Source organism: Mirounga angustirostris, unplaced genomic scaffold (genome assembly GCF_029215605.1).
Source record: "Mirounga angustirostris isolate CCGP_5_RB_7025 unplaced genomic scaffold, mMirAng1.0.hap1 SCAF_6, whole genome shotgun sequence".
NCBI classification, from domain to species: Eukaryota; Metazoa; Chordata; class Mammalia; order Carnivora; family Phocidae; genus Mirounga; species Mirounga angustirostris.
The window spans coordinates 75,761,929-75,784,511 of record NW_026991714.1 but is presented as its reverse complement, the minus strand read 5'-3'; the positions used below and the strand labels follow the sequence as shown (position 1 = coordinate 75,784,511).

The following is a 22,583-nucleotide window of genomic DNA, read 5'->3' as shown; positions in this document are numbered from 1 at the left end:
TCTGTGCTGGGGCCAGAAGGAGGCACGTGCGCCTCGTGTTTTTGGAATGAGCATGTTTACTCCACAGCTATGCTCTCTATTTAGTGTGGCCAGTAGTTGCTCCAGTGGAATTTGTGGAAATAAATACCCTGATAAGAATGCATGGGACTTGCTCTCCCTTCCCCGTTTGTGTTTGCTCTGTGCCCTTGTGAAGTTACACCCAAGAGAAGGGCAAGAATAGGGAGACCTGAGCTCCAGTTCCATTCCATTCTTAATCCGGTTGCCTTGCCACTTTAAAATTGACATAGAAATAACGTCGTGGATCTTTTTAAAAAAATCTTCCTATGTAAGAAGCTACTCAGCAAGCGCATAGAGATTTGTATGGTTTTTTGTTTGTTTGTTTTTTGCAAGAGGACAGGGAGGTGTAGGGACAGGAGAAGCAGAATCTTGTGATTATTCTGTTTGACTAAGGATGGACACAGTGCAACAGACATGTATCACCATCAGAAACACTGGCTGTACTGGAAAGGCAGGCTGAAGACATGCTGGTAGCATAAAGGATGACAGGAAAATTGTAAATTGCATTATGAAGTTACCACCATGAATTACGAAGTTATGAATGGTATCCTTATACTTCATTTGTGAAGATAGAGACTAAAGAGTAAAGTTCTTTGCAGCTGACATTTTCAGTCTATGAAGGAAACTTCTCTAGAAGGAAATCCCTTCTAAATGTACTAAGTAAAGTATTGGGTAGAATTTTTAATGTGTTACACGTTGAGCTCCTAGTAGCACTCTTTCCAAGTTCATAGGCTTGATCAGCTCAGCTGCTTTGAGTTTGCCTCAAGTGCCTCTGTGTGAGATGGGGATTCCAGTTCTTTTGAGAAACAGCCTGTGATGTTGAAGTCCGCTGGGGTAGTTGGAAAAGCGCCCCCTCAGATGGTGAGAAGGGGAAGATACTTCGTTAAATCTCTAAGATGTCTAAAATCTAAAGGGGTGATTAAATTTAGATTTTTGATTTGACTTTTACCTAGTCTTGTGACAGAGCTGAACATTTAAGGACCTGCTTATTATCAGGCAGCGAGATGCTTTGCACCCACTACCTCGTTTAATTTGTACAATGATGCTGAGAGAGAGCGGTATTACTGTCTTTGTTTTATAGTTTAAGAAGCAGCTTTGGCAAGGTTATATAATTACACCGGAAGGTAGCATTTAAGATTTGTAATTTTTCCCATGCAGCTCCAGTTGCTTCTAACATAGCGTTAATTTTTCTGCGCAAGATAATCCAGAGGAGTTTCTTCGTTCAAAGCAGATTTTTTTTGGTGAGATTTTAAAAGCTCCTCGTTGCCCCAGTGCCAAAATATCAAAGTTCAAGGAATGGTGCATTTACTCTGGGAGCTCCTGGTTTTCAAATATTAACTAAGCAAGCCCTGTTCTTGACGAGCCTGTTAACACACATGGCGGCCTCACCATTAGAGACTTGGGCTGACTTTGTTCTCCTTTTTTTCCCCTGAAGCCCTTTTAGTTCTGGACTTGCATATTCTTCGTGCCCCTCACGCACCAGGTGCAGCCCAGGCGGTAAGCAGCTGGGGCCGCGGCAGTCTAGGGTCACTATCTGTGAGCGCGCACCGGCAGTATTTTCTCTGCTACCCAAAATGCTTTTAAGTTGTTTTTTGGCACTTAGGTTAGTGTTGAACCTGTTTGCTAAGAATGGTGAGGTCACGAACGGCACACTGTGTGAGTGCTGGAACTCTTCTCGTTAGTGTGTCTCGCCAGGGGCAGCCGCTACGGCGAGGGTGCATCTGCTGGGCCGGCTTCTGAGAAAGAGAACAGTGTCACTTGTCTTGGAAGGCCGTGAGCTACGGCATCTGTGCCAGACCCCAGAGCCAGGTGTCGCTCCCACCCCCACCTCATCACTGTCGCCATCTATTTGACACAGAACACCCACCCCCTTTGTAAAGCAAGCTAAGGATGCCGCGGCTCCTCCAGAGCTCTCTGAGTCCTAGCTGCGTTAAGTGACTTGAGTTCTTGAGGATGTTGAAAGCACATGCCAGTGTGATGATAAAACCACTTGGGGGGTAATCTTGTGAAAATCGTGGAAAGGAGGAAGTATGCCAGGCAGCTTGATTTTTCAAAACTGGGGACATGGTAAATTCTGGAAACTTGGTATTCAGGGCTTATGTTGGTATCTAGCAGAATTGTAAATGACATTTTTGAAAAGGTGGATGGGGACAGATTTAGAGAGAAGGGTGATGACCCATGTCCAGCATCACTCCTCTCCATCTGGCCTTATTTCTTTCTTGGTAGTTACTGGACAGGTACATCAACTTTGTCATGCATGCTGACAGGCCTGCTTCAGCCGGACGTTTAACAAAGTGCTACATGTTCTTTACTCGAGGTGGACATGTGTAGATTGGACAGCAGTATAGATATAAGTGGGTTTGCGTTTTGCCATCCCCAGGAGGGATGGCCAGTAGGGTGATGTCAGACCGAGCTAGGTGCCAACAGTGGGGGCAGTTGATACAGCTGGAGGAAAAGGTCTTTCACTAAGTAGAGGTGGACTGTTCAGCACCAGGGAGGCGACAGCCCCTCAGTTCTCTGGGGCACTGGAGATAATGGTTAAGAACAGGGACTCTGGGGGAGCCTGGGTGGCTCAGGCGGTTAAGTGCATCTTGGGCTCAGGTCATGGTCTCGGTGCTCACTGGGGAGTCTGCTTGTCCCTCAGCCCCTCCCCCCATTCCTGCTCGCTCTCTCAAATAAATAAAATCTTAAAAAAAACAAAACAAAACAGGGACTGTGGCCTGACCTTGGGCAGGTTGTTTGAGGGCTCTCTGTCTCCAGTCTCTTCATTCATAAAATGTGGATAATACTACCTCTTTCGTAGGGTTGTTGATGTTGAAGGATTAAATTAGATTGATAATCCATGTGAAGTGCTTAAACAACTGAGCCCGGTGGTAAATTGTGCTTGTTGGATGTTGGATGTGGGTCTTCTGTTGATGCTCGTGCTCGTCCTACTTTGGGCAATGCTGTGTACATTTCTCAGTTTGTGTGTTGGTGTGGGCCCAGAGCAGGGTACTCCGGTTTGGGCGACGGTCTAGAAACTTTGAACAGAGGTTGACAACCCTGGGGATGTCCAGCCTCGTGTGACAGCTGGGGGAATGGGACTTGCCTCCTGCCCAGTTGGGGTAGAGCTCGTCACATTCTCAGTCTGGCACATTTTATCTGGTCTAACAAGTGCTTTCTCTTCAGGAGCTGTAGCTTGGTGTCCTAGAAGTCTCCGTCAAACGAGGATTTAGAGGAGCTCTTTCTTCCTATGGGTATAATCTTGAACCAGTGATGTGATCTTAGGCACTTAGCTAAACTCAGTGGTTCTCATGGGGTGCCGGACGGGCGGTGAGGCCAGGGGTACCGCCAGCCTGCTGCCGTGCGTAGGACAGGCCCCTCAACTCGAATTGTCCCATCCACATGTCAGTGGCACTAAGGTTGAGGAACCTCATTCATGGGTTTCTATGTGTGAAATGTGAATACCCCTCTTTGCTTTAGCAATATCCCAGAGTCGCTTTAGAAGTAGGTTTACGAAAGGGCCTTTGGGAATTAATGTGTTCTGGAGTGTGCAGATGCACGCAGCGTAGACGTTTTATCAGCAGCAGCCCAGTAAGATGGCATTTGCCCTGTTCCCTGGAGGAAGATAGCGCGGTGCTTCGAGAGAGTTAGAGAAGCCTTGCTTGCTTCTCAGCTGCACTGATTTAACCTGCTTTGTGATTTGGGGCAAGTTTCTGTATCTGGGAGAACCCAGTCCCTGTTTCATAAGAGTTGCAGGAATCAACAGGGCACCTTTGGAAAGCTCTCGGCACAGTTCTTAGGCACAGGAGTGAGCCATTGTTTTTCACATTCACTTTTGGTTTTTTTTGGCAGTGGGGTTAGCCTCTGCTTGTTAAAATGGATGACTTGGAAAGAGGACGAATAAAGAAAGTGGATTTCTAATAGTTAAAAGATAAAAACCTAGAAGGGTTCCTGTGGCCAGAAGTTCGGAGAGGTTCCGTCTTTGGCAGTGTTCGCTGCGGCCCTGCGGGGAAGGAGCTAGAGTCCTCTACCGCACGCGGGGCTGGAACTAGCCAAGAGGATCGGTTCTGTGTTTGTGAATTGCTCCACCGTAAACATTTGGAACGTTTCTCTTAAGCAGTGCAGTCAACTCCATTTCTTCATCCTACTCTTGACATGCTTGATGCTTTCTTAATATATTGTCTAGTGCCTTAAGATACAAGCCACACACCCAGCCACGTATACACACGTGTGTCACCTTTGCACTCTTACTGACTTCCTGTCCCCACTCAGCCTCCCCACCAAAGATGAAGCAGACGTTTCATGTGATCGGTCTTCCTGCCACCCCCACAGGTGGACCGGCCATGGAACTGGGAGTCTGGAGGCCATCCACGAGTCCCACTGTTCTCCTGCCATCGTGGCAGCCCGTGGCATATCCATGAGATCAGCTGACAGTTCATGCATTTGACTGCAGGGTGATTTTTGAGATGAGCCTTGGGTGGAAAGATCGCCACCTTGCCCACTGTGGGTACAACGCACCTGCCATCTCCTTTGTAAGGGAGAGCTTTCTGCAGCCCTGTTTGTCTTCGGCGCAGTCGTGGAAAGCTCCCTGGCTTAGAAAGAGGCTCTTCATCAGGTTGGAGGATTGAAGTTAGTTTGTGAATTTTTAAAGAAATTTCATTATCTCGCTCCGGTTCCCTGCTGCAATTGGACGGACTTGTTGAAATCTAGCACACGGGACGTGACCCTCACGTGGGGCAGGTGTCAGTGTGCCACCTCCAGCAGCTTGCCTCTCTCTGGGTATCTGGAAAGCCGTCCTGCTGGAGCAGTGGAGAGACCCCCGCCCCGTAGACCACTGTAGCCACAGTCTGGGTGGACTCAGAATGACTTAGGCATCAAAACCCATTCTGTGAACTTTGTCACACAGACCAACCCTTCATGCGGTGCTTGGAGGCCTTCCTGAAGCCAACCTTCAGGCTTACTTTAACCCTCCCGATTGTACAGAAATAGAAGGCGATGTTCTGGACTCTCCTGGTCTCACGCTGCCCCAGGGTCGCTGGGTTTAAAGCAGGACTGACAAACACTCGGTGGTTCTAACAGAGAATCCTGAACTGGGTACACGGAGTTGCAGAGCTCTGTGGGCTCAGAAGGCAAGAGTTTGATAATCGAGCCAAGCCAGACGTCAGGTTACTAGCAGAAAAAGAGATGATAGACCAATTACAATTTAGGTGGTCCCAGTGAGCATAGTTCTTGAAGCCCGATTAGGTGATTTCTCCCCTCTGGGCTCAGCCCCATCACTTTGCTTTCCCAGATGTGGATGAGGCTAGAAATTCCACGAACTGCTACCTGGGTGTTGAAGGTGCTTGAAGACTGTGTGTATTTGCAAGGCCCCCGGGCATCCACCCAGTGGAGTTCTGCACCGTTTGCTACCAAAATCCCAAGTTCTAGACTTGTGCTGAGTCAACAGATGTTAAGATAGATTTCTTTGCATTTTGAAAGTAGAGTCCCGCTGAAAGGCCCAAACGCATTTTAGACACAGAAGGAAATTTAAAATGTCACAGTAGAATGGGACAGTATACCTCATTACCCGTGTCTGTGAGCTTGTGTTTTTAGTTTGAAGAGTTTAAACTTGGTGTTTCATGAATTCTTTGATGTGCTAATAAATATTCCTTGTGGGTATAGTTTGTCCCTTTTAAAAGAGGTCCCTCCCCCTTCCCGGAGGGACCGAGGCAGTGCAGAGACTCCTGGCTCCTCGGGCAGAATTAGCACTTGGTTCAGGTAGTCCTTAGTGGGAAAGGGCGTTTGGAGATGAGTTCGCAGATGTGGAGCGTGTAACCGGGGCGGGAGAGTGAGTTGGCAGGGCCAGCCTGGCCTGTCTTCGGGGAGGGTGCCCTGCTTCTAGAAGACGCCAGCTCCGGTCTCTCGGGGGAACCCTGTCCCTGGGCTGGGGCCATCTGTGAGCTTTTGAGATCAGACCTTTGGGTTCCAAACCTGACTCTGCCTTGCCCTAGACACTGAACACCGCGGAGCCCAGCCCGACCTCACCGTGTGGTATCGGACCACGCAGGGACACCGCATATCTCTGTCCCATGCCCGCTGTGCGTTCTTGTGATTGCTCTCTGGGCCCCTTGTGAATTGTGATCGGCAGATTCCAGCATCCAGTCTAATGTGATGGATCACATTTCCCACAGCAAGGTGTTAAATTGGCATTTTTATTTTAATGTCCCCATGAGCGTGGTTGGCAGGTCCCGCCTCCTGATCATCTGATCAACTTATTTATGAATCGCAAGGTTAAGGGGCCAGACTGGCGAGCCCCCGCCAGGTGACAGTGGGCTGGAAGCACCAGCTTCCTTCCCAGTGGCACTTGTCTTCACCCTGAGTGCCCTTTTCTCTGTGACTGGTAACATAAGAGTGTGATGATTGTCGTAAGGCTAGTACTTTCCTTTGCTTCTTAGAAAATGTAGAGAAGAGAAATGAGCATAACTGAGTGCTTATTCATGCTGGAAATGTGGTGTTCTGGTGTGGGAGTGACTCATGTGAGCATGAGGAAAGCAAACCAGAGTCCGCTGTTATGGTTACAATGTAAACGAACTCATTCCTACTCTGCTGCTTAGCATATCCTGTGTTTCTTGTTTAAATTGCACAGATTACCAGACCCCTGGAGAAGTCCCCAGTCAAAGCAGCTCTTAGCCAGAATTTCACTGAACTGTTTCCACTGTGGTTTTGCGTTGCTAAGATTCTTACAAATTTTAAATAGATAAAAGTAAATAAAGTTTAGAATAAAAGAAGTCTACTTTTATTTGGCTATCGAGATAATATGCCCCAGTCTTTTGGGCATTTGGGTTCCGGAAGTTGTGGTACTTTTAAAATGTATTCGTATAAGACTGTCCTTTTAATATTCGTATATTCACACCGATGTACTGAAACTTTTCCCGCAATTAACTGTTGCTGACAGTAATTGGTGTTTGTACTGTTGCACATATGTGGGAGAAATACCAGTCCTGGGACAGTCGCCGCCTTAAATCCTTAGCCTTTACGTCCAGGAGCAAAATTGTCAGGAGAGTCAGGAGCCTGCTGTCGTTTACTTTGATCATGTCCCTGTCAAAGGCAGAGATGTGGAAATTCAACATGTCCAGCCCAGAGACTAGTCATCACCAGTCCAGACTGAGGGGACTGCCTTTCACACTTTTACAGTGTCCCCAATGCTAGGAGGGCCAGAAGAATGTCTTAGGAAAACCACCTCATCCCAGGAAGACTGCAGGGACTCCTCCTGGGAAGGGAGCAGGGCTGGGGCACTGCCCCAGGGAAGCGGCAGGCCTTCTGCCCACTGGGTTAGGGAACACGGAAAACAGCAAGAAATCTCCCCTTCTCCCTCTGCACGGAGAGCTCCTCCCCTCCCTGGCCCTGTGTTCTACTCCAGGCCTCTCCTCAGCGGCCCCATGTCCTCCAGACTTCCTTCTTCTGCTGCCACTGTGTTCCAGGGAGCTTTCGTCTCTGAAAATGTGTTAACCAAATTATCTGAGCGAATTGTGGGTCCGTGTGGGTGGGGTCGGGGGGCCGGGAGTTGCTGTATTTTTAAACTGGGAATAGAATCAGTTCAAGGGGCTCATGCTTTTGCTTTGCTTCTCTCTCCACCTGCCACCCAAAGCACACAAAACCAGCAACACCAGTCCTTCCCCGCAGTGGGGATGACGACGGGCTGCACCGGGCTGCCCTGTACCCTAGCCGCTGGCCACATGTGGACACTTACATTAGATGAAAGTGAAATAAAATGAAAAATTCTGTTTCTTACTTGCACTCATTGCATTCAAGTGCAAGCCTCGTGGCTCCCGTGTTGGGCAGAGCAGACCCAGAACATTTCCATCATCTGATTCCCGGGAAGATGAGGCAGCCTTAAAGAAAATAGGTAGGAAGGCATTGGATCTGCTTTCAAGGAATTCTGTGTAAACCAGAACATTTCCAGGGCTGAAGGTTGACTCTTTTAGGCCAAATGAAGGTATGTTACTGAAAATCTGAGGTTTCTTCCATTTTAAAGTTGGGATTGTAGCAGAGAGCAGCCAGAGAATCATTAGCCAGCGGGGGGCGGGGGGGGGAGGTGCAGGGTAACCGGTTGGTCAGGGCTTGAAGTCTGCAAATAGAGGGAGTTCGGTGAAGTGGCTTCCCCAGCGGAGGCTAGCAGCACACGGAAGAAGCCTGGGGGTCACACAGCATCGGGTCCTTGTGGCCTTGGGCTGGAGGAACCGATGGGGGGGCCTGCGATTGGCGCTCAGGGGCGGACCCGGGCTGAAGCCACAGAGGAGATCCAGAGGGGTCCGCGGAGAGGGAGGCGAGACGTGCTCCTGGCAGCTTCTCCATTCTTTGTGCCTCCCATTGGTCAGCTGCCCCACGGCCCTTCCCTGGGGTTGAAGCCAGCAGTCGGGGACAGGAAGGGCCGGGTCTGTGGGCCAACAGGCTCAAGACTGACACAGCTCCGTGTCTGTGAGCTGAGCACCTCTTAAGTGTAGGGTAAACTCCTAATGCCACCCTCCTTCGGGGCATGCACAGTCAAGCACCTTTTCACATATCACTGGGCAAGTGGCATTAACTCGGTTTCTCTGGACGTGGACTCTGAACGCCTTGGGGGGCAGGAACTGGGTCACACGCATCGTGGTATTCCAACCCCCTGGCCCATACTGGGTGGGTTTGTAAGTCTTTAACAAATTGGTTGAAAATTCGATGAAGTGTGTTGTTTGGAAGGTTTTTTAACAGAGAACTTTCTATTTTTTTTTTTTTTTAAGTTCTCATTTAAATTCCACTTAGTTAACATACGGTGTAGTATTAATGTCAGACGTACACTATAGTGTTTCAGCACTTCTGTGTATCACCCGTGCTCATTACAACAGGTGCGCTCCTTCATCCCCAGCACCTGTTTAATCCATCACCCCACCCACCTACCCTCTGGTCACCATCAGTGTGTTGTCTCTGGTAAAAGTCTGTTTCTTGATTTGCCTCTCTTTCTTTTTAACCTTTGCTCTTTCATTTTGTTCTTAAATTCCACACATGACTGAAATCATAAGGTATTTGTCTTTGACTGACTTATTTTGCTTAGTGTTATGCTCTCTAGACTCATCTATGTCCTTGCAAATGGCAAGATTTCATTCTTTTTTTTTACAGCTGAATAATATTCCATTGAATATACACCACATTTTCTTTATCCATTCATCTGTCTGTGGACACTTGGGCTGCTTCCATATCTTGGCTCTTGTAAATAATGCTGCTATAAACATCAGGGTGCATGTATCCCTATGACTTAGTATTTTTGTATTCTTTGGGTAAATACCTAGTAGTGCAATTGCTGGATCAAAGGGAAGTTCTATTTTTAACTTTTTGAGGACCCTCCATACTGTTTTCCACAGTGGCTACACCTGTTTGCATTCCCACCCACGGTGCAAGAGGGTTGCCCTTTCTCCACATCCTCACCAACACCTGTTGTTAATAATGTTGATTTTAGCCATTCTGACAGGTGTGAGGTGATAGCTCATTGTGGTTTTGATTTGTATTTCCCTGATGAGTGATGTTGAGCATCTTTTCATGTGTCTTTTAGCCAATTGTATGTCTTCTTTGGAGAAATGTCTATTCATGTCTTCTCATCTTTTAATTGGATTATTCGTTTTTGGGGTGTTGAGTTTTATAAGTTCTTTATGTATTTTGGATACTAACCCTTTTTTGGATGTCATTTGCAAATACCTTCTCCCATTTAGTGGGTAGCCTTTTAGTTTTGTTGATTGTTTCCTTCACCGTGCAGAAACTTTTTATTTTGATAAAGTCCCAGTAGTTTATTCTTGCTTTTGTATCCCTTGCCTCAGGGGACATATTTAGAAAAAAGTTGCTATGGATAATGTCAGAAATTACTGCCTATGCTTTCTTCAGGGACTTTTGTGGTTTCCTGTGTCACATTTAGGTCTTTAATCCATTTTGAGTTTATGGTGAAACAGTTTTTGTGTATGGTGAAAGAGTGGTCCAGGTTAATTGTTCTGCATGTGGCTGTCCAGTTTTCCCAACACCATTTGTTTAAGAAACTGTCCTTTTCCCATTGGATATTCTTTCCTGCTTTGTCGAAGATGAGTTGACCATGTAATTGTGGGTTTATTTCTGGGTTTTCTATTCTGTTCCATTGATCTGTTTTTGTGCCTGTTTTGATGATGACAGCTTTGTAATATAACTTGAAGTTTAGAATTGTGATGCCTGCAGCCAGCTTTTCTTTTTCAAGATTGCTTTGACTATTCAGGGTCTTTTGTGGTTCCATACAAATCTTAGGATTGTTTGTTCTAGTTCTGTGAAAACTGCTATTGGTATTTTGGTAGGGATTGCATTAAATGTGTAGATTGCTTTGGGTAGTAATCCACGAGCATGGATTTTTTCCATTTCTTTGTGTCATCTTCACTTTCTTCCATTGGTGTTTTATAGTTTCGGAGTACAGATCTTTCATCTCGTTGGTTATATTTCTAGGTATGTTACTATTTTTGGTGTAATTGTAAATGGGATTGTTTTCTTAATTTCTCTATCTGCTACTTCATTATTACTGTATAGGAAGGCAACAGATTTCTGAACATTGGTTTTGTACCCTGTGACTTTTCTGAATTTATTTATAAGTTCTAGTATTTTTTTAGTGGAGTCTTCTGGGTTTTCTATATATAGTGTCATGTCGTCTGCAAGTAGTAAAAACTTTACTCTTTCCTTGCTGATTTGGATGCCTTTTATTTCTTTTTGTTGTCTGCTTGCTGTGCCTAGGACTTCCAGTGCTATGTTGAATAAAAGTGGTGAGGGTGGACGTCCCTGTCTTGTTGACTGTAAAGGAAAAGCTCTCAAATTTTCCCCATTTCGGATGATGTTAGCTGTGTTTTTTTTCCACATATGGCCTTTATTATCTTGAGGTATGTTCCCTCTAAACCTACTTTATTGAGCGTTTTTTATCATGAATGGATGTTGTACTTTGTCAGATGCTTTTTCTGTGTCTATTGAAAAGATCACATGGTTCTTATCCTTTCTCTCTCTTTTTTTTTTTTATCCTTTCTCTTTTTAATGTGATGTATCATGTTGATTGATTTGTGAATATTGAGCCACCCTTGCAGCCCAGGAATAAATCCCATGTGATTGTGGTGAATGATTTTTTAATGTATTGTTGGCTTTTGTTTGCTGGTATTTTGTTGAGGACTTTTTCATCTATGTTCGTCGAAGATATTGGCCGTAGTTCTCTGTTTTGGTGGTGTCTTTCTCTGGTTTTAGTATCAGGATCATGCTGGCCTCATAGAATGAATTTGGAAGTTTTCCTTCCTTTTCTACTTTTGGAATAGTTTGAGAAGAATAAGTATTAACTCTTCTTTAAATTTGCACGTGAAGCTGTCTGGTTCTGGACTTTTCTTTGTTGGGAGTTTTTTGATTAGTGATTCCATTTCATTGCTGATAATCAGTCTGTTCTAATTTTCTGTTTCTTCCTGTTTGAGTTTTGGGAATTTATATGTTTCAGGAATTTATTCATGTCTTCCAGGTGGTCCAGTCTGTTGGCATGGAGTTTTTCTTAATAATCTCTTATAAATGTTTGTATTTCTGTGGTATTGGTTGTTATTTTTCCTCTCTCATTTGTGATTTTAGTTATTTGGGTCCTTTTTCTTTTCTTTTTGATAAGTCTTGTTGAAATCTTATCAGTTTTATTAATTTTTTCAAAGAACCAGTTCCTGGTTTCATCGATCTGTTCTATTGCTTTTTAGGTTCTGTATCATTTATTTCTGCTGTAATCATTATTATTTCCTTCCTTCTGCTAGCTTTAGGCTTTGTTGTTCTTTTTCTAGCTCTTTTCAGTATAAAGTTAGGTTGTTTATTTGAGATTTTTCTTGCTTCTTGGGGTAGGCCTGTATTGCTGTATGCTTCTCTCTTAGAACTGCTTTTGCTGTATCCCACAGGTTTTGGACTGTGTATTTTAATTTTTTTCCATGTATTTTTTAAAATTTCTTCTTTAATTTTCTCGTTGACCCATTCATTGTTTAGTAGCATGTTATTTTTCCTCCACGTATTTGTGGTCCTTCCAGATTTTTTCTTGTGGTTGACTTCAAGTTTCATAGCACTGTGGTCAGAAAAGATGCATTATATAACTTGGCTGTTCTTAAATTTGTTGAGGCCTGTTTTGTGGCCTAATATGTGATCTCTTCTGGAGAACGTTCCATGTGCACTTGAAAAGAATGTGTATTGTGCTGTTTTAGGAGGGAATGTTCTGAATATATCTGGTAAGTCCATCTGGTCCAGTGTGTCATTCAAAGCCATTGTCTCCTTGTTGATTTTCTGTTTAGATGATTTGTCCATTGCTGTAAGGGGGGAGTTAAGTTCCTCTACTATTATACTATTGATTATTCCCTTTATGTTTGTCATTAATTGTTTTATATATTTGGTTTTTCAGCTATGATCTCAAATAAATTTTCTGCCCCCTTTTCTCTCTCTTCTTCTTCTGGGACTCCTATAATACGAATGTTAGTATGTTTGATGGGGTCACTGAGTTCCCTAAGTCTGTTCTCATGTTCTGTAATTCTTCTTTCTCTCTTTTGTTCAGTTTCATTAGTTTCCATTATTTTGTCTTCTAAGACACTGATTTGTTCCTCTGCTTTTTCCAGACTGCTGTTCATTGCATTAAGGAGATCCAATCTCCTTTATTGTATTTATTCTTCATCTCTGATTAAGTCTTTTTTAACTCTTTTATCTCTGTGGTAATGGTCTCACTGATGTCTTTTCTCAAGCCCAGTGAGTATCTTTATGATCATTCCTTTAAATTCTCCATCAGGCATGTTACTTATGTCTGTTTCACTTAGACGTCTGGCTGTAGTCTCATCTTGTCCTTTCATTTGGGATAAATTCCTCTGTCTTGGCATTTTGTCTAAGTCTCTGCTTTCTGTGTGTTAGAAAAGCCTGTTGTGGGGCGCCTGGGTGGCTCAGTCGTTAGGCGTTTGCCTTTGGCTCACGTCATGATCCCAGGGTCCTGGGATCGAGCCCCACATCGGGCTCCCTGCTCAGTGGGAGGCTTGCTTCTCCCTCTCCCACTCCCACTGCTTGTGTTCCCTCTCTCGCTGTCTCTCTCTCTGTCAAATAAATAAATAAAATCTTTTTTTTTTAAAAAAAAAAAAGGAAAGCCTGTTGTGTCTCCTGCTTGTGAAAGTGATGGCCTTATAAAGAAGAGGTCGTGTAGTGCCCGGGGCCTGGCACTTCTGGCAGTGTCTCAGGTGTGTGCCGCGTGTGTTCTGCTGCTGTGTTTTGGCTGCTCTATCCTTCAGGCCAGTTGTCTGCAGAGACCCCTTGCCTTTGTGGGCAGTATTTGGTCCCTGGCCTGAATGTGGCGAGTTTTAGCTGGGAGTGCTCTGGTTTGCTTGTGAAATGAGCCCTGACACCACCTCCACTGGAACTGGGGCTATGCAGAACTCTCTGGTCAGGAGACGTGGTATGGGCAGTGGTTTGTGCTGGTCTTCTGTGCGAAGGACCCAACATGCTGGGTCTGAGGCAAGCCTGACTGAGAAGAGCAGTCCCACCAGAGCACAGGGGAGTGGGACTCGGTGTAAGCAGGTTAAGCAGCCTGTGTTAGCACTGTGTTGCTTCTCTTAAGTGGCCCTGTGTTTATGCTGAGGGCTTGAGTAGGGAAATGGCCTTAGCCAGCTTCTTTGTTCCTGGAGAGGTGTCTCCCTCCCTGAAGGCTGCCTCTCAGGGATCCATACGGAGAAGAGTGAATAATCTCCCTCCTGTGTGCCCCAGGCACTCTTGAGATGCTGTTTCCATGCCGTCTGCCCCCCAGGTTGTTTGCCTGCTTTCTCTCCAGGAGCAGTGCAGTACCTTCCAGGCTCTATCCCAGCCAAGCCTGCTGACCTTTAAAACTCCAGGCTTTAAGCCCTGCTTGTTGCTAAAAGTCATGAAATTCAGCCCCTCTCATTTTCCAAGCCAGTGGCTATGGGGAAACATTCTCCTTGTTCATTCTGCTGTGTGCTCTCTGGCTGTTCTCCATGACCATGGCTCCCCTCCTTTCTGTAGCATCTGCGATCCGTGTCTCCCCTAAACTTTGATGTAGCCTTTTTTCCACCTTCAGTCGTGGTATTTTGTTTTGCCAGTCTTCAGGTTGATTTCTGGGGTTTGTAGGATGATTTGATAGTTATCTAGTTGTGTTCATGGGACAAGAGGAGACTAGGGTCCTCCTTCTCTGTGGCCATCTTTCCCCTCAATGTCAAACTTTTCATGTTTTTTTTTAAAGAATACGTTTGTGGCCACCAAACTACAAAGATAGAAGCCAGTCCTCTCTCCAAGTGGGCAGGGAAGGTGAAGAATCTTGGAAGTCGCTGTACCAGAGCAAGGATGAGTGGGAGGTAGAAGAGCTTGCAGCTGGGGAATTGGCAAAGGGATATTCTGGAGGAGTTCGCCTAGGGTTCGATGAATAACCATTTTGCACTAGTTCAGTTCTCATGAGTTCTGTCATCCGTGGGGTTTGTCATTTTGGCCAAAATGAGGGAGAAGGAGAAGGCTCTGAAAAGAATATCCAACTGAAAATTTTATATCTTGACTGTACAGAAATTGAAAATAAACCAATTCCTGATATGCCATCAACTTTGGATCATAGACTTTTTGCTCCCAGTATTTCCTAAATTTACTGAAATCTCGTAGAGATTTTTAAATTCAGTTTCAGGTTCATATTTTCTACCCTGAGCCCACCACCATCCTGACTCATGATGGCTTATGATAACGGTAAATTTGCATCTAGCAGAGAGTAGGCATTCAGTAAATACCTGTTCACCAAGTAAAATGAGCAAATGATGAGCAGTCATAATTTAAGGCATTCAGTTATTTTTCATAGCATGAAATCATTGCAGAGATCTCTAATTTAAACCTGTGCATTTTGTTCTCTATTTGATGTCCTGTAGGGGTATCTATTTACTGAGAGCTGCTCAGTGTGGTCAGGCCTTATCTCTGTCCTTCTGAGGCAGGTACTACTGTTCTCAGTCATGAATAAATTTGCTGCTGCTTCCATTTAGTGACTAGACAGCCGACGAAGAGGATGACCTGGTCTTTGCCCCAAAGGAGCTCAAGGCCAAGCACATGGGTCCATTTCAGTGGAATGAACCCCATCTTCAAGGACACCTCTGTCAGGGGCCATAGGGTGGGGAGGGCTTGCTGGAGAATGGGAGGGAGGCCACAGGATCATTCCAGTCCCAGCTCAGAACCCCCGTGAGGACCTGGGGCCTGAGACGCTCTGGCACTCCGGGGTTCCTTGAGTCCCTCCCGAAGACCAGAAGGCAGACACGACTTCAGTATGAGAACAGTTTTAATACAGTTGAAAAATCATGGCACTTCTTAAATTCAGCCCTTTTTATACATGACTGTTACTTAGAATTCTACTGTGAAGATTACTTACTGTGAAAGGTAAGGGATAGGTACACGGGGTTTTGTTTCCCTCTTTTTCGCTGTGTTTGTTTTCTGAACTGTTCATCTTTCTCGATCCTTGGAGCATGGAGGAGTCGGCAGGTCTGGGTGGTGGCTCTCTAGGCGTCAGATGGCAGAGGCCAAGGCATGTTTAAAGTCAGGTAAGATGTGCTGGGTACTGGGTTCATGCTGTGCCCGTCCCAGCTTCGCTAAATCCTCCCCACTTCACACCGTCAGGAGCACGGTGGCCCATCATTACCATTAGTTTTGAGAGGTGAGCCGACTGAGGATAAGAGAGCTGAGGTGGCACGGGGCCATGCAGCTCGGCACAGAACGGGAACGATTCTTGCTCTTTCTTTTACTTGCGTAGTTTGCCGCGGGACCTACGGCAGGAGTGCTGGGAGGTAAAGGAGGCGTATCATGCCCCCAGAGTCGGGGCCATCCGGGAGCAGAAGCCAGACAGGAGTTCGAACAGGGATGAAGTTTGAGCAGGGAATGGTTTAAGAATTATTAGCTGTAACAGATGAAATCAATGGAACAGACGAAGGGGATTAAGAATACACTTACTGTGGTGAGCACTGAGTAATGTATAGAGTCGTTGACTCATCCCAAACTAGTGTAACCCTGTAGGTTCATTATACTTCAGTAAAAAATGAAAGAAAATAGGAAAAAGAAAACATAGGGGAAAAATTAAAAATACTGGCACAATAAGAACTGTGGGAGATTAGCCATAATATTTGCCATTAGCAGTTGAACTGAAAAATTAAAAAAAGAAAAACCTCAAAATAACCACCAAATGGAAAAAGCAGGCCAATCTCTCTCTCTCTCTCTCTCTCACACACACACACACACACACATTATAAAAAAAAATTAAAAAGAGTGATTAGCTATAACAAGGGGTTGGAGTGAAGATGGATTAGCTAATAAAAAGTAAACCGAACTCTCTAGGGTATAGAAATAATGGATCCTAGGGAACAGGGAAGGACCCTTGAAGGAAGAGGCCACACCTCATGGCCCTCTGAGAGCTGGATCCAGATCCAGACCCGGCTATGTTGGAGAGGATGTGGCTGTGACCCGCTGTGTGCACAGAAGTTGCTGGGTGCAGGGGAGCGCGGTCCACGGAGAGATGTCCAGCTGGAGACACCCCACTGCAAAGCTGTTGGAGGCAGGTGCTGCCCCAGAACCCGGACGCTCAGCTCCTTCCTTCTGCACTGCAGTGTCTTTCCAGAAAATTCCTTCTGACAAAACTAGCCAGCAAGTGGAACACCAGTTTAGGGGACCCAGGTCCAGTTTTGTGGGTCAGGCAATAAAGGGTGCATTTGTAGCCGAGAGGCACTAAATGGATACATGGACACAGAGAGAAAAGAACTCCCCTTTTTTTTCAGAGCCTTTATTTTTCTTTTGTTCAACCAGGCAATTGGACATGATACATATACATGTTTGGGTGGGTTCACATCCTCCCCTTGCCGCTCTACCCCTGACCGTGTGTGGATTGATAGCCTGTTACCTCTGTGATTTACCACTCCGGGCCTGGTGAGGATTATGCTGCTTTAATTTTCTATTGTTTGCCTCTTAAACCTCGGGTAAGTACACGGAGGGTCAGGAATTGATGCCACATTTATGAAGCGCCATCCAGCCGGATCACATCCAAGGCTGGTTGTTGAACGCCTGTGAAGACAGTGGCTACAACCTAGACTTGTACTTGCATGTGAAGTAGTTCAATCCGAGATTGTCTCTCTTAGGCTTTATGAACATTTGCCAGAGGCCTTCCTGACATACTGTAGGGCTCTGGTTTTATTTGTCTGCAGTGGGTTTTTATTTAGTTACTACTGCATTTCTTTACTGCTTCCTTGTGAATCTGGAAGAATCACTCTCTTTTTTTTTTATTTATTTATTTATTTTTTTTTAGAATCACTCTCTTTAAACATTTTCCCTCAAGATTGTTTCCTACGTAACAGCTTTGAACTGCTGGATTTTGCTTGTGACTTCTTGCCCCCTAATTCCATGCCATGCATAGTTTCTGATTTAGTTGAAAACGTTAGAAAGCGAGAAGTACTCAGCCTTGTCCTTGTTGCTGTTGAGCTGTCTCTGTGATGCCGCCTGTGTTTCGTTTCACATTTTGTTCTGTTTTTCTCCCTCAAAACTCTCCTAAAAAGCCTTTAACTCATTAAATTTATTTTGGGAGGTTCAGGTGTTAAGGCCTATAGACACTTGAAGTTTTCTGTGTTTTGTTTTGTTTTGTTTTGTTTTTTAAATTCTGTTGAAAAACAGAGTGCTAAGAGAGAGAAGATAATTGTCCATGATTTTGCATTTGGGTAACACCTGATGACATTGAAGATAAAAGGCATGCATGTATGTGGTTAACATGCAAATGGTATCACAAGATACAGAAAGGGGAGTAAAAGGCTCCCTTCAAATAGAACTATCATTACATTTCTTGTGATTTCTCCCAGGGAAGAAAATGTTTTTGGCACATATCTGCATCTGTGGCTCTCTGCTTTTTATGTTGTTTAATAAAGGGATTAAATATACATATTTTTCTGTAGGCTTTTTTTTTTTGTCCTTTTCCTGTTATATTTTTAGAGATCTTGTCCCTCGACACACAGATCTGCCTTATTCTCTTTGATACGGTATTTCAGGATATAGAAGTGCAGTGACTGATTTTACCTGTGCCTTATCGCTGGATGTTTTAGTAATTGCCAAGTGTTTGTGGGGAGGAGTTGTGGTTAGCTGTTGGAGTTACTACCGTCTGCCTTTTTGTAAATAAACATCTTGTTGATGTATCTGTAGATTAAATCCCCAGCGGTGAGATTGCGAGGTCAGATGATAAATGCATTGTAAACTTTGACAGACATTACCAAATTGCACTCCAGAAAGGTTACACAGATGGATTTTCTTTTCCAAGGTTGTCCCTTTCCCACAGCCCCACCAGCACGGTCCTATCACCAGGCTTTGGCATTTTTGCCAATCTGCTTAACTTAAAAATGTTATCTCTTTGCTTTCACTTGTTGATCTTTAATTACAGGTTTCAGATCTTTTCACAGGTTCGTTGACCTGTTGCGTTTCTTTCTGTAAGTTGCCTGCTCCGGTGCGTGGCTTCGTGCTCTCTCCCCCTCCACTTTCTTTTCCCTCCTTTTCTTCCCTGTAGGGGTCTTGTCTTTATCATCTCGACTTCTGTGAGCTCATTTTAAATTAGAGAAATTAGTTCTATTTCATATGTGTTGTGAGTGTGTTTTCTCATGTTACATGCTGTCTTTTGAAAACGTTCATTTTGATGTAAAGATTTTTAAACCTGTTCTTTTTAAAAAGAAATGGAAAAAGCATGTGGGTTGAGAAAACTTGGCCATACTTTCTGCTGTTTTTAAGGCTGAGTAGTTGTAGTTTGGGACAAATGATTATGCCCATAGATCCTAATATGTCCCATGGTCCTGGAGACCCCGTAGCATCTTCCTTACACCAAGACTGCTCTGAAGGAATGATGGGTGCCCGTGTCCTTACCCTCTGTACTTGCCTTGGCCCTCAGCAACTTACAGGCCTCTTAAGAGCAGGCAAGCTTATGACGGGCCATGTCTACAAACATCTGAATTTAGCCACCTGGGGACGTCATTTGTGGAAGCCAGAAGTGGTGGGCCCCGCACGCCCCTGAATCCCCAGCACCTACAGTGGGACCTGAAATGAGATGCAGTGTGTGGGATGAATGGGTGGAGACAAGGAAGAGAAGAAGCCCAGCAGGGAGGATGAGCAGGAACGGAGAGCTCGCATGAAGGTTCAGGTTAGAACGGGCGCGTGCCTGATGAGACAGCGCCAGGGTCCAGAGCACTTCCAGGCCCTGTCTTTGTAACCCTATTCATCTCATGATACGTTGTATAGAACACGGAATGTGGAGACAAGAGCGCTGCGGCCAAGTGTTGTTTGGGTGAATCTTTCTGTGTTCCCACCATGACCGTCTACACCCCCCAGGGAGAGGTGATCGCGTCTGTTCCCTTGTGATGAGACTGTCATTAAGACTGTACTTTAAGGGGCGCCTGGGTGGCTCAGTTGGTTAAGCAACTGCCTTCGGCTCAGGTCATGATCCTGGAGTCCCGGAATCGAGTCCCACATCGGGCTCCCTGCTCAGCGAGGAGCCTGCTTCTCCCTCTGACTCTTCCCCCTCTCATGTACTCTCTCTCATTCTCGCTCTCTCAAAATAAATAAATAAGTCTTTAAAAAAACAAAACACTGTACTTTAAAAAATCGAATTTCAAAATAATGAATGCATGAAGGATGGATTTCTCTCCCAATTTCTTCAAGGAACAAGCTGCTCCTTTGAGCATTTAAAATTTAAGATTCTGGTTAACAGAAACAGAGTGTGTGAAGGCTTGTCATACACTCTGTAAACTGTGACTCAGCCGGAGTCCAGGGTAAATATCTTGCTAGTTCTTCATTTAATTAAATATCTCCAGAGAAGAGTTGAAGGATTTCCTGACAGTCCAAGTAATCTGTATTTATAGATTTAGCTTATTCATACACGTAAAAAGCTTTTTCATGGTATCCGACAAGGGACAGTATGATGGTACAGTGTTTTCTTGGTTGACATACAGTGTTGCTCCTTGAAAATCTCAATAACTCTTCATTTGTAGCAGGATCGTGACCTCTTTCTCAAGCCATTTGACTCGAGCTGAGATGTCTAATGGCTTTGTTTACTCTCCGTAGTTTTATGAGGGCAGTTCATTCTGTTAATTTGAATTTGCTGAAACAAAAGTCTGCACTAATGAGACAGGTTTATTTTTGAGAAAGCTGATGCTAAGCTTGGACTTCTGCGGCACTGAACACGAAAATAATTGGACATCAGAACATGAGCGAACCAGCCATTGTTTTGAATGATCCCAATGCTTACTAAGCACCCATTTCAGTACAGGCTCATGAAGTAATTGATGAATGATGTCATTAATTAGCCTCGATCAGACAAATTCATGGTGGTTCTGTAAAGTCCGTTTTCTTCTCTAAACAGTGCATCAAAATGAACGATGAACAGAGATGGTTAAAAAGGTCCGTCTGGCTCCGTCAGAGGGAGCTCACACACGACTTCTTGGGCACGAGAGTTTTGTTCTGCCCTCATCCCCCCTGCATCCTTGGCTGTAGCTCATAAATCAAGTTGACTAAATCAGGCTGACAGAAATTCATTTGTGCATCTGTCTCTGACATTTCATACCGGAGGATAGATGACAAAGACGAATGGAATCTACTTTGAGAAATGAGTTTCTGCAAGCAGGAGTGTCTGCAGTTTGTCCTGTGGGGATGAGGGTGGGTCTGTTGGCAACACTGTGGTGTCCCGTTGAGAACGGGTCAGCCTTGGAGAGACAAAGCCAGTGAAAAATAAAATGCTAATGTCATCTGTGACCATTGTAAAAAGCCTACCATTCAGGGAACACTCCGTTGCTTGTGTCGTGTATGTGTGGTTAGCTGGTATGAAATTTGGGGGCGGGGGGTGCAGGCTTTTTGGAGGAAAGCTTTGCAGCCAGAGTGGAAAGTGGGAAGCACTTGAGGACGCAGCTGGGGGTGGGGGAAGCAGAGGCTTTGCAAACAGACAGACGTCTCTGCCTTTGATTCTCAGTGCTGCCACTCACAGGTGTCCCCGAGAAAGGACACTGGTCTCTCCAGGCCCCCATGTTCTTCCTTTGTAAAAGCAGAGGTTAAAACACCTACCGCAGGGACGGGGGACAAAGACAAGAACTGGGTCCCTGGTGACCACCCAGCCGATGGGAGTGTCCTTCCCTTCCAACAGCGTTGTGGGCGCGCCGTGCACCTTGACAGGGTGTCCTTGGAAAGGGTGTGAGGGATGCTGACGTTTAAAGTGCCTCCTACAACGAAAGATGGGGGAAACAGGGCTCGTTTAGAGCTTGGCAGTTGGCAGGAGGGCAGAGGTCTGCTGGCTGGTTTTGGACTGTGACTGTTCATGATTTTCCGCAGTGCCAGCTCCGGAGTCAGGTAATTGACCCTGGTTTCTGTTGTCGGCCTCACGATGAAGCCACAAGTCCCACTGAGGTCAATTACTAGGCACGGTGTTATCCGAAGCCGTTGTGTTTCAGGAGTCTCTGCCGTCGGTCTGGTCACACGTGCTGATTATCGTCGCCGCGAGGCCGTGCTGTTGTCTGGGTGGCGGCCGTGGTAGGAGTCGGTCACAACATCTTGAGCCTCAGTCTCGCTGGGGCCCCCTGGGAGCTCGGTGCCAGGAGCACTGGGCGTAAGGCAGGCTCTGACCCCTGTCCAGTCTCTGCCCAGCGCCCGGCCCCTCCTGCTCACATACTCACGTTGCACATACTTGGAACAAGACGTCGCTGTCGCTGGTCTCCTGCTTTCTTTTCGCCACAAAAATAAAGCTGCTGTCTGCGTTTTCTTCGTACCGAGAAGGTGTGGTGGGTGCACACGCTGATGCACGCCAATGGGGAACACTTGCTGCATGCTGGACCCTGTTCTGAGGGCCTGCAGTGTGTAGCACACTTCGTTCATCCCCACGGGCTTGTGGAGGTGCTTTTACCTCCCAGTCGCGGAGGCAGAAAGCTGCCACACACAGGGGCCCAGTCGTTGGCCCAAGATCCCACAGCCGGTACGCGGAAGAGCCAGGATTTAAATCTAGGCCATCTCTCGACCACCAGACTAACCTTGCTCTCCGGTAAGAGAAAACAGTTAAAAAGACCGTAACCATAGGGGCACCTGGGTGGCTCAGTTGGTTAAGCGTCTGCCTTTGGCTCAGGTCATAATCTCAGGGTCCCGGGATCGAGCCCCGCATCGGGCTCCCTGCTCAGTCCCCTGCTCCCTCTCCCTCTGCCGCTCCCCCTGCTTGTGCTCTCTCTCCCTCTCTCTGACAAATAAATAAATCTTTTAAAAAAAGAACGTAACCATATAAATTCCGTGTAGCCGGTGACAACCCTTCTGAGCACTTCGGTGCCCATACTTCGAATCCCTAATTTCACGTTGGTGGGAAAGCCCTCTCTCTCCCCGCCGAGTCCCCTTCCAAAGCATAAACATGGCGAACAGTTTGGCATTTATCTTTCCAAGTACACACGCAAACCCATCCCTACACATGGGTAATCTGCACGTGTGCCTTTCGCGTCCCGCTAGGCACGCTGTTCTGCTCGGCACTTTTCCCTCCGTGTATCCTGCGC

At 45.7% G+C, this 22,583-nt stretch overlaps 1 protein-coding gene across 20 annotated transcripts in view; it reads left to right on the top strand.

The window, feature by feature from the left end:
* SGMS1 (sphingomyelin synthase 1) overlaps window positions 1-22,583 on the top strand; it is a 265,936-nt gene that overhangs the window by 173,627 nt on the left and 69,726 nt on the right. The window lies entirely within an intron of this gene.